This window comes from Numida meleagris, chromosome 4 (assembly GCF_002078875.1).
Source record: "Numida meleagris isolate 19003 breed g44 Domestic line chromosome 4, NumMel1.0, whole genome shotgun sequence".
Lineage (NCBI taxonomy): Eukaryota > Metazoa > Chordata > Aves > Galliformes > Numididae > Numida > Numida meleagris.
The window spans coordinates 48,713,075-48,725,817 of record NC_034412.1 but is presented as its reverse complement, the minus strand read 5'-3'; the positions used below and the strand labels follow the sequence as shown (position 1 = coordinate 48,725,817).

Genomic DNA, 12,743 nt, shown 5'->3' with positions numbered 1-12,743 from the left:
CTTCTGGCTAAGAAGAAAAGGATAAATACCAGACAGTAAGCATTACAAGGAGAAAAGTGTGTGAAAAATTAGAATGAGAATTTATTTACGACACATCCTATATAAGCTTGACCTTGTTCACGTTGTAACCATTTCCAACCCCCCAATGGCATCAACCTATACAAAGCTGAGCCTCATAAAAATAGAAAATGTGAAGGTTATGTGGCAATACACTGACAAGTTTTAATACCACCTCTTTCATAACAAATGGCCAACATAGGTGCAGAACTGCTGCTACTGGTGTGTGCTTATAAAAATGAGAGAAAAAAAGGAAAAACCCTATAGGTATGGAACACAGGTCATGACACACATATTGAAAAGTCATGACCTTCAATATTAAGGCAACAATTCTGTCCTTAACTCTCTGTATGTTAAGAACAACAGCAAGTACAGTTAGAAACACTGCATCACCATAAATTGAGAAGTCCTTGAATTTTGTTGCTTTGCTCCATCCTTAATGCTGTTTTGTTGTGCCTTTAATACAATAAAGGACTAATTCCTAAGAAATCAAGGATATAAGTCACATAAATGAAAACTTGTAAATTATGTCAGTAATCCATAACTCATACAACTGATTTGGAAACCAGAGCCTTATGGTTCAGAAAGAAGTAATTGCTTTATTAACTCCCATTTATCAGTATAAAATTGGCTAATTTAACTGACTGACTGATTTATATATTGATACTTTAAATTTAGCTCAACATCCTAATTTAATAAAGGGATCACATATGGATGTTTAAAAATATATTACTTTCTAGTTGGTTGATACTCTAAGCATGCCCTTATTAAGACAGATTATCTCCTTTCCCTTGTTCTTTTAAGAGAAGGACAAAACAAATTATATATCTCATTCATTCCATCTGACAGAAAGGCCATGTTTCCATATAACCCCCTCTCTAGTAATATATTGAATGCATGGCTAACCACATCATTCATTCTCTTTTTAACATTCATGATGTCATAATCTTTTGCAGCAGGAGGGGTGTATTCCTGCCTGCAGACTTTGGGAAATCACCACAGGGAGTCAGACTGCTGAAGCACAGTCAAGCAATAAATCTACCAGGTATGGTTAAAACAAAAGTTTGAAAGAAAGCTATGGATTTGTACACCTCTAACTCTGATTTTCCTATAAGTAAGTTCTTGTGTATTTCTACCTGATCCTAAGATTCATGTTAAGATCAGGATATTCCCAGTAACTTCCTTTAAAATGTAAAACTGTGCGGTGGGTGGGGGAAAGGTTACTTGCTTTAATTAAAAATGATTGATATTGCCAAACATGATAATACACTCCTTAAGGGAGAGACACAAGTTATGATTCTAATGAGCACATTTTTAGACATTAATATTAAACCACTGACAGTTGCAACAATCAGAAGTCATAATCTGTGTAAACAAGATTATAGACAGGATGTAATGTACAACCACAAATGTATAATGCAAATGCTGAAAGTAAAGGCAGGAACGTTCAGTTTCTTTTTCTTTCAACATTAGCACTCCTGTGAAAGGTGGCATTAGTAGGATGAGACTATGTGTAGAGTAAGGTAGATAAACCAGTGACAATCTACATTCTGAGCATTTCAGTTTTTTATCCATAACAGTTAAGACAATTACACAGACAACTGAAGATTTCACTATGAATACCAGGGCTGAAGAGATAATTAATACGTGAGATTTTGACCACAGAATCAGCCAAATTCCAAAGAATAATGAGAAGTCTACTATCAGGTAACAATTTGTATTAAATTATGGCTCAAAACGTACCATCTATATTTCATGTTAACATTCAGCAGGCTTTTTTTTTTTTTTTTCCCAGAGCACCTCTTAAAAATGGAAGTGTTTGGTTAGGACGTCGAAGGTTGTTTCTCAACCATTCTAGCAATTTCAGCTCAAGATGCTTCCTGACTCCAAATCTTAATGGCAGATAATTAGAGCAATAGGAAAATTCATTTTTTGAAGGTGAGCCAATTTCTAAAAGAAATCTTTTGATTGATTTTGGAGCCTAAGTTTTTAAATGAAAGCCAGAGTATGTGATTTTGGTACTTAGAAATTATCAAAGTGCTGTTCTGCAACACATAATACCTACCCCCAAACTTAACACATCACAGGACTTTCTCAGGGATTTTTCCAGTTTCCTGTGCCTGCATTTATTGGGCTTCACTTCTGCTGAAGCTGGAGTTAGCCAATACAGCTATATACAAGAGTTAAGCTTTCAGTCTTTTTCACTTCATGACTAAAGAGCCATCTGATCAGGCTGAGGGAAAAAGGGCATCTTAGAATACTGAAAGTAAAACACTGTCTCCTGAGTTTAAAATCCATGTGCACTCCATACCACTCCTTAGTCTTTGCATCCCCATATCAATAAAATCACATGATGTGGCTGAATTCATTATCTATTATATTACCTTACTCTTCCTCATTCACCCTCTCCATTTTATACAGAATTTATTCTTCTCAGCCATATGGTACACACACGTTTCCCTTAGCATATGCTGTACATCCTTGTTTGGTGAATGTGAAAAATAAATGTCTGATTAGAAACAGAAAGCCACTAATGAAACAAAGTGGTCATTATTCCTTATAAAATAATCACTGAAATGGATTTTCCTAGTACTCTTCTCAAAGGGGTATTTCCTTAGTAACCCTAGAAAGATTGCTGAGATGGGCTGGTAATTGAGAAACCTGAAAAATATTCAAAAGGCTTAATGGTCTAGGTCAGCACAAAATTCTTCAGATAAGTCTGTAACTTACCAGAAATCCCTTTTCTTTCTCTTTGTAACAACCTCTGCTGTCTTCAGATACAAATTCACAGGGAAAGTAGAGAGCAGTTCAACCAGAAGTAAATTTGTGAGAGGACTGAATTCAGATGGTCTTGCAAGAAAAATAATACAGTCCTGTCTGATCACATCTCGTCAACAAATGTCTCACTTGCATTTAAGTGTTCTGCAATTCAAAGCTGGTTCCACAGTTCCACAGCATGATTGCACTTACGGTGCAATGGAGTCATCTTGTATTTATCAGGAGTGAACTACTGCCTGCAGCTGAAAGGTTTGTGGTTTTAGTGAGCATACTTCAACGTTGCCCATCATGTATTCACTCTCAGGGTGGTGCACATTTTTCTCCCTTCCCTTGAAATAACTGTTTCAGGTCAAATCAAAAGACTCTGTGTCAAAGCTGATTTCTTGCATTGTAATTTACAGTAAATACATTTTTAAAAACAAAGTATATTTACATTAAAAAAGAACAACACTGAATCTGAATGGATACTATCAAATTTTTGTTTTTACTGAAGGATATTTTGTCAAAAAAAGCACGTTTTCTTAAATTAAAAAAAAAAGTGAAGAACCATCACTGTAGGGTTTTTTAGAAAACAATCAAGTCTGTTAGCAATAACATACTGGCAAATGCAGATTTTTCATGTTACTATTGTTTTAAAGTGCAGTTTTTTTCTCTGTTTCTCTTAAAAACAAACAAACAACAAGAACAAAACTCTAGAAATTTACTTGACCCATGAAAATTTTCCAGTTATAAGTCATTCTGTTTCAACAACAAGACACAGTGTTCCTACAATTAGCAACAAACCTGTCAGGGCTCTTCAGAACATTTTTGACTGTATTGATTCAGTACAGCTATAACTTTGTTAAACGTGAGAACAACCTTTTTAAAATAAATTATAGCCATTGGCCCTATGAATCCATTGCTATGTAAAGCCAAACACGGGCAGCTATTTTCACCTTCTTTACAGTGTCCTTCGATCTATTTTAAATGGCGAGTCACGTTTTCTCTCTGGTCTTGCTGAATCCAGAATAAATGGAAATCTGAGGAAAAAATCTCCTCAGAGAAGACATCTGTATGTTAAAGTTTTGTTCAGATAGATAGTGTTTCAGAGAGTAGTGCATGCTTCTCAAAGTATGAAATAGCCATTTTTGTGAAGTCTTCAGGATCCCACTTGCTACCATTACCTTTGGAAGCAAATTATGCCCTATGCCTTCAAGGAAGTCTGGTTTAGTTCTCAATGCAGAAGCGGGACCACATCTTTTTGTCCACATCCTGATATATATTCCACTGAAATTAAATAAAGATGTCATTGACTTCAGTAAGCTTTGGACGAGTCTTCAAAGGCATTTTTAAACATAGGAATACTATATATACCAGTTGAATTAGTAGCTAAAAAAAAATATTCCTGCACAGTTTGCAGAAGCAAAGGTGTATGTATGTTGCAGAAGTACTATCAAGAAGAAAAGTAATTATTCATCTTTACAATATTTGCGTCCAAAAAGACACACAGAGAAGGACTATTACCTTGCTGGGGTTCTGCTTAGAAGAGTGAGTTCAAGGCACTGCATTACCAGAGATTTCCTGTGTGATCTTGTACCAGTCTGCACTTCTGTATGAAAGAGTATTTCCATATTTGAAAAAAAATATTTGAAAATAAAAAAAAAAATGTAGCACACTCAGATTCTCTGGTAGAATAGGTATATAGACAGGGAGCAATATAAATACAAACAAGACATCAGCCTACATCAGCAGACAGCCTCTGATACTGAAAAATCACAGTCTCACTTGCATTGATGCTGATGCCAAAACTTTGGGAGCCCTGTTTATTTCCAGCTGCAGGGATCCAGAACCTATTGTGGGGAGGAAGCATCTTCCCATCTCTTAAGGAGAAGCAGCAAGCCTGGCACCAGCTGTACATCCCAACACTGTCCTTTTATCTCCCCTGCACTTTTCTAAGATGGGAGTTTCAAGGCTCACAACTCCTCCCTTGGCACAGCAAGATCAAGTTTTTATTTCTCTGCTGAGGAAGCCTTGAGAGATTTCTGGAATAATGTATAATACTCAGAAAATAACTTGTGAATTGATTCTCTTGTCCATGTCAACCCTTGTTTAATTAAAAATGTTGCAAAAATGAAATTCAAATACAACATAAAATTAAGTGCGACTCTTGTTGTGATATCAGGCACAAAACAGTGATGATATTTGTAATGAAATACTGAGATCCTGATACTAATTACTTGTTAAACATCAAGACTGAGATCACAAACATGGAATATCACAAACATGTAGGTCTTAGTCACATAGAGTAGGACAGTACACTCCTAATTTTAGATAGATAATTGCTCCTACTGGTAACAATTTTGTTATTTATGTTTAATGTTAGGTAAGTGCCTTAGTTTCTCACTGAAATGAGGGCAAAAGAGGATTCAGTAAAAGCATTTAGAAAATGCTAGCTGGGGGTTATACCTGTAAATAGACCTAATGGGTTCACTTTTCAGATAACAGGGAAATAGAGGAACAGTTTTAGAATCAGGGACAAAATGTCAGGCCTCCAACCCCTTCTGTTCAGAGATGGTTCCCTATTGATCATCCCTTGGTTTTAGGACTGATCTGGGAAGAGTGCACCATTGTGTTTCCTTTGCTGAACCAGGCCTTCTTCTGAGGGTGGTAAACTTAAAGACACACAAGCAAAGGAAGAAATTAAACATAGAAAGATTCCCTAACCACGGGGTGCTAATAAAAAGTGCACCACTATCATCACCATATATGCCAGCATCATATTTTCCTCTGAAAATAACAACTATTACTGAATGCAGTATCACTAGTATGACTTAAAACTCATTCTGAAAGGGGTCTCCTGCATCAGGACCTCCAGGAGTTCAGTGATAGGGACATTTTGTCTGTGACTCCTAAGTAACCACATATTGCTCACTTCAGACAAGAGGGTCAGGTCCGTGAATGCTAACAAGCAAAAACTTATACACCCAAGTAGCATCACTTCACAAAATCTAGGGCTCCTGAACTCTACTTTAGTAGGAGATGCTAAAAATTTCATTATATCTAATGTTTAGTTCTCTTGAATAACAAGATTTATTTTGGTCATTAACTTGTTTTTATCTCAGACTTGTTTTTGGACAGTTCAAACATTCTCTCTATAGGACTTCTTGCAACAACCTTACAGTAAATGTCACTTGTTGTTTTCCGGGGGGCTGTAGGTTTTCTTGTTTTTTTGTTTTTTTTCTGGTTGTTTTTTTTGTTGTTGTTTTGATTTGTTTTTTGGTGTTCAAATTTGTAGTGAAAATGCTAAGTCATGTCTTCAACTAGTGACTGAACATCTGGTGGGAAGTCAGGGCCAACACATGGGGAGCTGAGATGCATGGTGCATGCAATGCACCTGTGTGACTGGAAGGGGTGGAGCCAGGATCCACCCCTTCCCAGACCTCATTTAAGTATTGACAGTGGAGATTCCTGTGTGCCTGAGGCTCTCTGAAGGTGTGCAGATTCTTTCTGGTTTTTTTTTTTTTTCCTGTGCCCACTGCTGTTGTGTTTGAATGAATCCCCATTTACTGCAGCTTGGGGTCTTGCTGCTCTGCTGTCATGGTTGCACTTTCCACTGTGTTACAGTAATTTTTTTTTTTGCGTGTATTTCTTTTTTTTTCTTTTTTGTATATGGAGATATCATATGAAAATTTTATAGGATCATTCATATATTGCGTTATGTACAATAACATCTGGATTCTTAAGATACAATCCAGGGTGCATGTTTTTCTTTTCAGCATATGCTGATAATATACTGATATTTAGACTAATTGCAATAGCGTAGCTGATCTGAACTTTTCACAAATATACATGGAGGGTAATCAGCGTTTACCAGAAGACAATGACTCACTAAAGGAAAGAATCATCTAGGGATACAGAATGTTCAGACAGTGCAGATTACCCAGGCTATTTTATTTCACTACCAGCATACTCAAAATTGATTTATTTTTTATTTGGTCAATCTCAACATAATTTATTCTCATTAAAACTCACCATTGGTGGACTAACTCTACAGTAAATAATGAAAAAAGTATGCAACAAAAAGTTACTACTTGAAATAAATTAATAATAAGAAGGCAAAAATCTCAAGCAAAAATCATACAGTAGGTTTGGAGTCATTTTTACGGCAACTCAAATATATGTTTAGATGGGTTTCTTTCTATTCCCTCTTAATTATGAAGAGCTTTCTGTCTTTCACAGGTGAGTCAGCGCTTTCCAGCATTACTGTGTCTTTGATAGCTATAATTTGGCCAAATTTCTACCTGTCTGACTCAGCGGCTCTGTCCCTTCCATGAAGACCCGTAACCCCTGTGGAAGACTCTCCTGTGCTGTTGACACTCCCCCTGCTGACAGCATTCAATCAGGAAGATGATTTGGAAGGGCGTGAGGGCACAGTGGTGAGAAGAAACTGCTTTGATGGAGTTCATATGAAAAGGAATAGAAACAGCAGAGGTGATTACAAGTAGAAAAAGGTGGGTGATATAAGGGAACATGGTGGCAAAAGGTCCACTGTCACTAATGCACGTAGCCTGGGATCTGGGATTGAAACCTGACCAAAGCAAGAGAGGAAAGACTCAAAACTTGTCGTGATTTTGAAGCTAATCTCATTTGCTTTTGCACTTTTGGCATCTCTTTGGAAAGAACTTAAAGGGAGAACAAGAATTTCCTTGCAGCAGAGTAGCTCATATGAGGTACAGGAGATCGGGATTACATCCCTGGTCTATATCAAGTAGATAAGGAACAGAAGCTGAAAGACCTGCTAACTGATCAAAGCAACAAGTTAGTGGCCATTCCCATGATTTTTCTTGGTTTTCTTTTTTTATTTGAAATAAATAGTTGTATAGTCTTTGTGAACATTTGTATAAATCTGTTGCTGGAAGTTGCATCAGAATTACAATGTTTTTCTCCATTTACTCACTTCCAACCCCCTAAAAAATTGTTCCACTGGAAAATCAAATTAACCTTAAATTAATTTTCTGTCCAATGAACTCCACAAAAACTATAGCTTAAAGAAAATCCTGTTAGTGGCTCACAAACAGGATGCCACCTACCCTCCATTTTCTGTTATAGGTTTGAGGATTACAAGATCATGCTACATTAACAAAAGAGTTCAAGTCCTGATTTTCTTGAGGGTTAGGATTTCAATTTCCATGCTCTTTTAAAAGCTTAAGAAATTACAAAACAGCCCTACTTCTACACCTTCTTCACGTCAAAGAAATACTGCTTCTGACCTGTATGGCAGTATTTCTTACATCACAGTCTTTAATTGAATGGACACTCTGTACTCCTGCCTCTCACATCAATATTTTTCTCTCCCAATAGACAGTCACAGCTCTAGTAAATCAAACTGGTGTTGTCATAGTAAAATTGTCAACAGAGGGTGAAACACAATGCTTATTGCAATTAAGTGGTGCCACTCTGGAGAACTGGGTTTTATTCTCATCTTTGACATGACGGACTGCAGGCAAGTAAGCACCCCAAATTTTTCCCAGATAATTATTTTCCTACTTTTATTTAATAGGTGAATCCAAGTCAGGGTTTCTCACCCAACTTTAGATATTTGCACTCTATGTATTTATTTTGGTTGGATAGATAGCACCCTGTTTCTATCCATAATCAATAAAATAAATGTAAATCTCTTACCTTGGAGGCAGATGCTAACTTCTGTGATTTCTACAGTAAAAGCTGAATTTCAGAGATGAACACTCTTAAACACAACTGAAGCCAATACCTCTGTTTTGTTCAGGCCCAGGACACTCCACTGTCCCAGTGGTCCAGAGAGCATTTGTAACAGCTAGAAAAGGCCAAGTACACCAAAGCATTCAAGCTATGCACCGTTTACTTTTGCAAGCCCAAATCATAGAATTTTATCTAACTGATTCTATAGAATCAGTTAACTGTTTGGTTATCTTTCTGATCAATCTTATATAAAGATAAACAGAACTGCTGTTAACTGCAAAATTAGTATCTTATACTGCATATGTTGTGCATGATACATTCTTATCAATGGCACATCTGTATATGTGAAATAGAGATACACCAAAAGCCTGTAAGATATCCTGAGCAACTTGGTAGAGTGTTGCCTATGCTGCAAATACATCCCTATTTATTGTTATTTACATTTGTTTTGCCATTTCATTGCTACTGAAAGCTTTGTTGTCCATTGCTTTATCCACAGCACGTTATATTAGCTGTGACTGAAAACTTTACAACAGGAAATATTTTCACTGAAAATTCATGCACTCCATGAGAACTGGTCAGTTTCTGATGAAGCTCCTTTGAAAATGTTCAAAATTCTGGAATTCAGTCACCAAAATTGTACCTGGTTCAGCCACAAGGCTTTTCAATTCAGATTTAGGAGACTCTAGTTCAATGCCTTTCTCCATAACAGAATGGTAACTTGAACCTGAGTCTTTTGCATTCCAGATAAATGCTCAGAAATCCTTGTTGTCATGCCAGCCCTAATGTACATGGAAAGAGATGAAGAGAGGCCACATTAACTCCGTGTGTTTGCAATGAACAGCTTTATATGCAGCAGTAAAACTGTGATAGTTTTAGCACAGACGTACTTGACACAAACAGTCTAGTTTTGCAAAACGTAACTTTAAGAAAAAGGAGAAAATACAGTACTGTGTTGTTTTTACAGACCGTTCTCTAAATTTAGCATTAAAAACCTTTGGTGGGAAGGAAGGGTAGAATCTGTCTTTTGCTGTCACAATACTCTGCTACCATCACTGAATTTTGTTTAGAATAATATGGCCTTAATGCCCCCATCTCCTGTAGAATTGCTCAGACTGGTAGTTGATTAGAGCAGAGAGAGGTGCCAGTATTATCTGTGTTAGTGCTCCAGAGGTCATCCTACACTAACAAGACCGCCCCAGTCAGGGATGACAGAATACAGCTGTTGCTCCTTCAGCTGAATGAAAAGAATCCACTTAATGCCATGGATGTGTCTCAAAAGATTAACTATGCTAACTAGTTACTTTCCACCTCTGCAAAAGTGCCTAGCTCATCATTATTGTCCTCTTTTTAGCAGGGGGCTATGGTATACATGAAACCATTTACCTCTTTAACCTTGTGAACTGTAAGGTACCAAATACATGTCATTTTAAACAGGTAAAACAAAGTTTTAACTTTACCAGCTTCTGCTTAAAAGTGATCTCATGTATCTCTGCAGCAGAAGGCAATGCTCCACTCCAAAGAAATACTTAGACGTATTTTTAAATGTTAAAACAGTTTGCTTGTTATGCCACTGCTTAGCAGCAGCAAGTCCCAGTCTTAACTCTAAGAGGAATAGCACAAGCACATTTGCAGTCAGTTTACAGCACTGTTACTATGTAGTCAGAAAAGCCGACATACTTACGCAGAGGCTAAGCATACAGATATATAAATATATAAAAGAAGAAAAACTTGAAAAGGTAATCATTAAATATAAGAGCAGTATTCTTTTTATAGTAGCCTGAAACGTTTCCCTGACTAGTTTCGCACTTTATTATGTTTCTTTGTAATTTTTTCTTTTTTTTTAACAGTATGTGAGTCAACGTGGCTTTTGCTTCCAAGCTACTTGCTTGCATGTAAGCATCCGTGGGAACGTCAGCACCGTTCTGCGGCTACAGATTTATTACTTGGCCAGCAGAGGGAACTCGAGTTTTCCAATGACTTCACGAATCCGAGGGAAAACAATCGTGAGGTTGAACTTTACCTATTGTTTTGTTCCGTTTCCCCCTGACGCTGAGTGCTACGAGTTATTTTGTTTCAGCTGTGTTTTGGATTTGATTTTTGTTTGTTTTATTGTGGTGGTTTGGGTTAGGTTTTTTCTCCCAGTTCTTGAGGGTTGAATTTGGCAGGGCTGATCTCCAGTTTTCTTCCATTCGAATGATCTTGCCTAACACAAAAAACAAAGTCATTTGAAACTCAAAGAGCCGTTTATAGTTGAATGTGCTTTAAACATGTAGAGATTGTAATGGCATTTGAGTTTTCAGGAATTTTAACACTATGTGCACTCCTTTGAATAGCATGCTTTTATAATGCTAGCCAGTGAAGAGATTTTCAAAGCTCAAGAGAAAATTTTTGAATCCTGTGAGAAGTGAACATAACAACATGGAAAAAAAAAAAAACCTTCTGTTTCTTCAGTGGACAGTATCATTTGCAAAGTCATGGGAAGTCCTATTTCAGAAGTAGATCCAACTATTTGTCTGTAATCCAGTTTTTCTGATAAAGATGATGTTTAAGATATGAACCCAACATGCATTCCTCAGTGCATTCCCTGATCATAACAGCTTTAAAGTGAATGCAATATCAGAGATATACATTTTCTTCAGCTTTTTCTAGAGTTAAATAAACATATAAAGCTAGCTGAAAATGCCACCTAAAAAGTTTTCCAGAGTTTGAGGATTTTGTTTGGTTTTGTTTTGCTGTTTATTACATTAAAATAATCCAGATCTTATCTGCAGAGTTTTCCCCAGAAAACTCTTTCAGTGGCTGCAGATTGAGTAGGATTATGACACCAAAATAACGAGGAAAATGAAATTTGAGCAAATAAGATGGGAAGACATCTTTAGTTATTCAGTCATTTTAGTGACATAAGGGATCGTACCATCATGTAGTCTGAATTCTTACATAACAGAAACCATGGAATTTCACCCCGTAATTCCTGTACTGTATCCAATAAAAATATGGTTGAATTACAGCATAGTATTCAGTACAGCATCTGGTCTTGATTGTAGGAGTCTGGGTAAAATGTTTGCTCCTAATACTCAGGTCATTCTAAAATGCCATGTAGGCTCCTAATTCACTTAGGCTTTTAATATTTTAATTGCATCTTCTTAAAATGACTGCCATGATTAGCATGGAACCATAACAATACATAACTAGCTTTTAGCTTAATGTTTCTTACAGTTGTTTTTTTTTTATAGAGGAAAAACTACTGATGAGCTTTCTACATATTAGGGATTGCAAGAGAACCATCATCTCTCATTTATCCTTTCCAAAAGCTATTTTTCTTTAGAGGATGTAAACAATAACTTCTTGCAGGTGTAGGTTTTTTACTGATGCGATGCAAAAACCAAAAAAAATTCAAATTGGAAACACAAAAAAGTATATCCTTAACATCTACAAGTAAGAGTTAATGATTAAAATTCATTAATGGAAAATTCTAAATTCTGCCTCTGTAGTGCTGATACGTTGGAAGAAAAACAAACAAACAAATAAACAAAAAAAACAGGAAACAACATTATTAGGCTCCTCCATACCAGACCAGACAGTTTTAAGAACAGTATTGACATCCTGCACTCAAAATTCATTTACTGTGATTTCTCTTTCTCCACTTAGTTCCTAGTCACATTTCTGCAGCCTTTGGTCTAAATTCTTGACACTGAGGCTGGGAGAGGACAAGGTGTTATGTGAAGAGATCTAATATCCTTTTTTATCTGCAGTGTCAGGTTAGCAGGGCAGATGACTTTGTGTTGAGAAGCATGCACTCACTCTGTGTGCTAAAGTCATCTTTATATACTACTCAGTCATCTCTATACACTTCTCCATCCGCTTGCTATCCTATGAGCGGACTCATTGAGGCACTGTCTTTTTCAAGTGCTTCTTTTCTGTAGGTACATGAGATGCGTGAGAGGCACTGCCATCAACTTTAACATTTAATTTACACTTAGAGATGCAAGGAAAAAAACGTATCTTAAACATCAAAAGGTCTGTAATAACACACACTTGAAAAAAAGATAGTGGAGTGGCTTTTTCCCTTTCTCGCTGTAACTGACATTGAGGTGAAGGCACTGCTGAAGGGGTAACCAAGCAGAGCAGGGAGGCATAAAGCACGGTATTTTCCCTCAGGGTATCAGAGGCAGAGACTACAGTCCAGCAGCTAAAGGATCCATTTGAAC

The 12,743-nt window shown here is 36.7% G+C and overlaps 1 long non-coding RNA gene across 3 annotated transcripts; it reads left to right on the top strand.

Annotated features, from left to right (window-relative positions):
* Window positions 1,019–11,228, top strand: LOC110399047. 3 transcript variants are annotated; one of them, XR_002438849.1, is made up of 7 exons: window positions 1,019–1,102; window positions 1,638–1,764; window positions 1,853–1,995; window positions 2,835–3,084; window positions 7,054–7,325; window positions 8,176–8,321; window positions 10,383–11,228. It is a non-coding gene; the product is annotated as an uncharacterized LOC110399047 (long non-coding RNA). The 3 variants fall into 3 exon arrangements; XR_002438851.1 differs by lacking the exon at window positions 2,835–3,084; XR_002438850.1 differs by lacking the exon at window positions 8,176–8,321.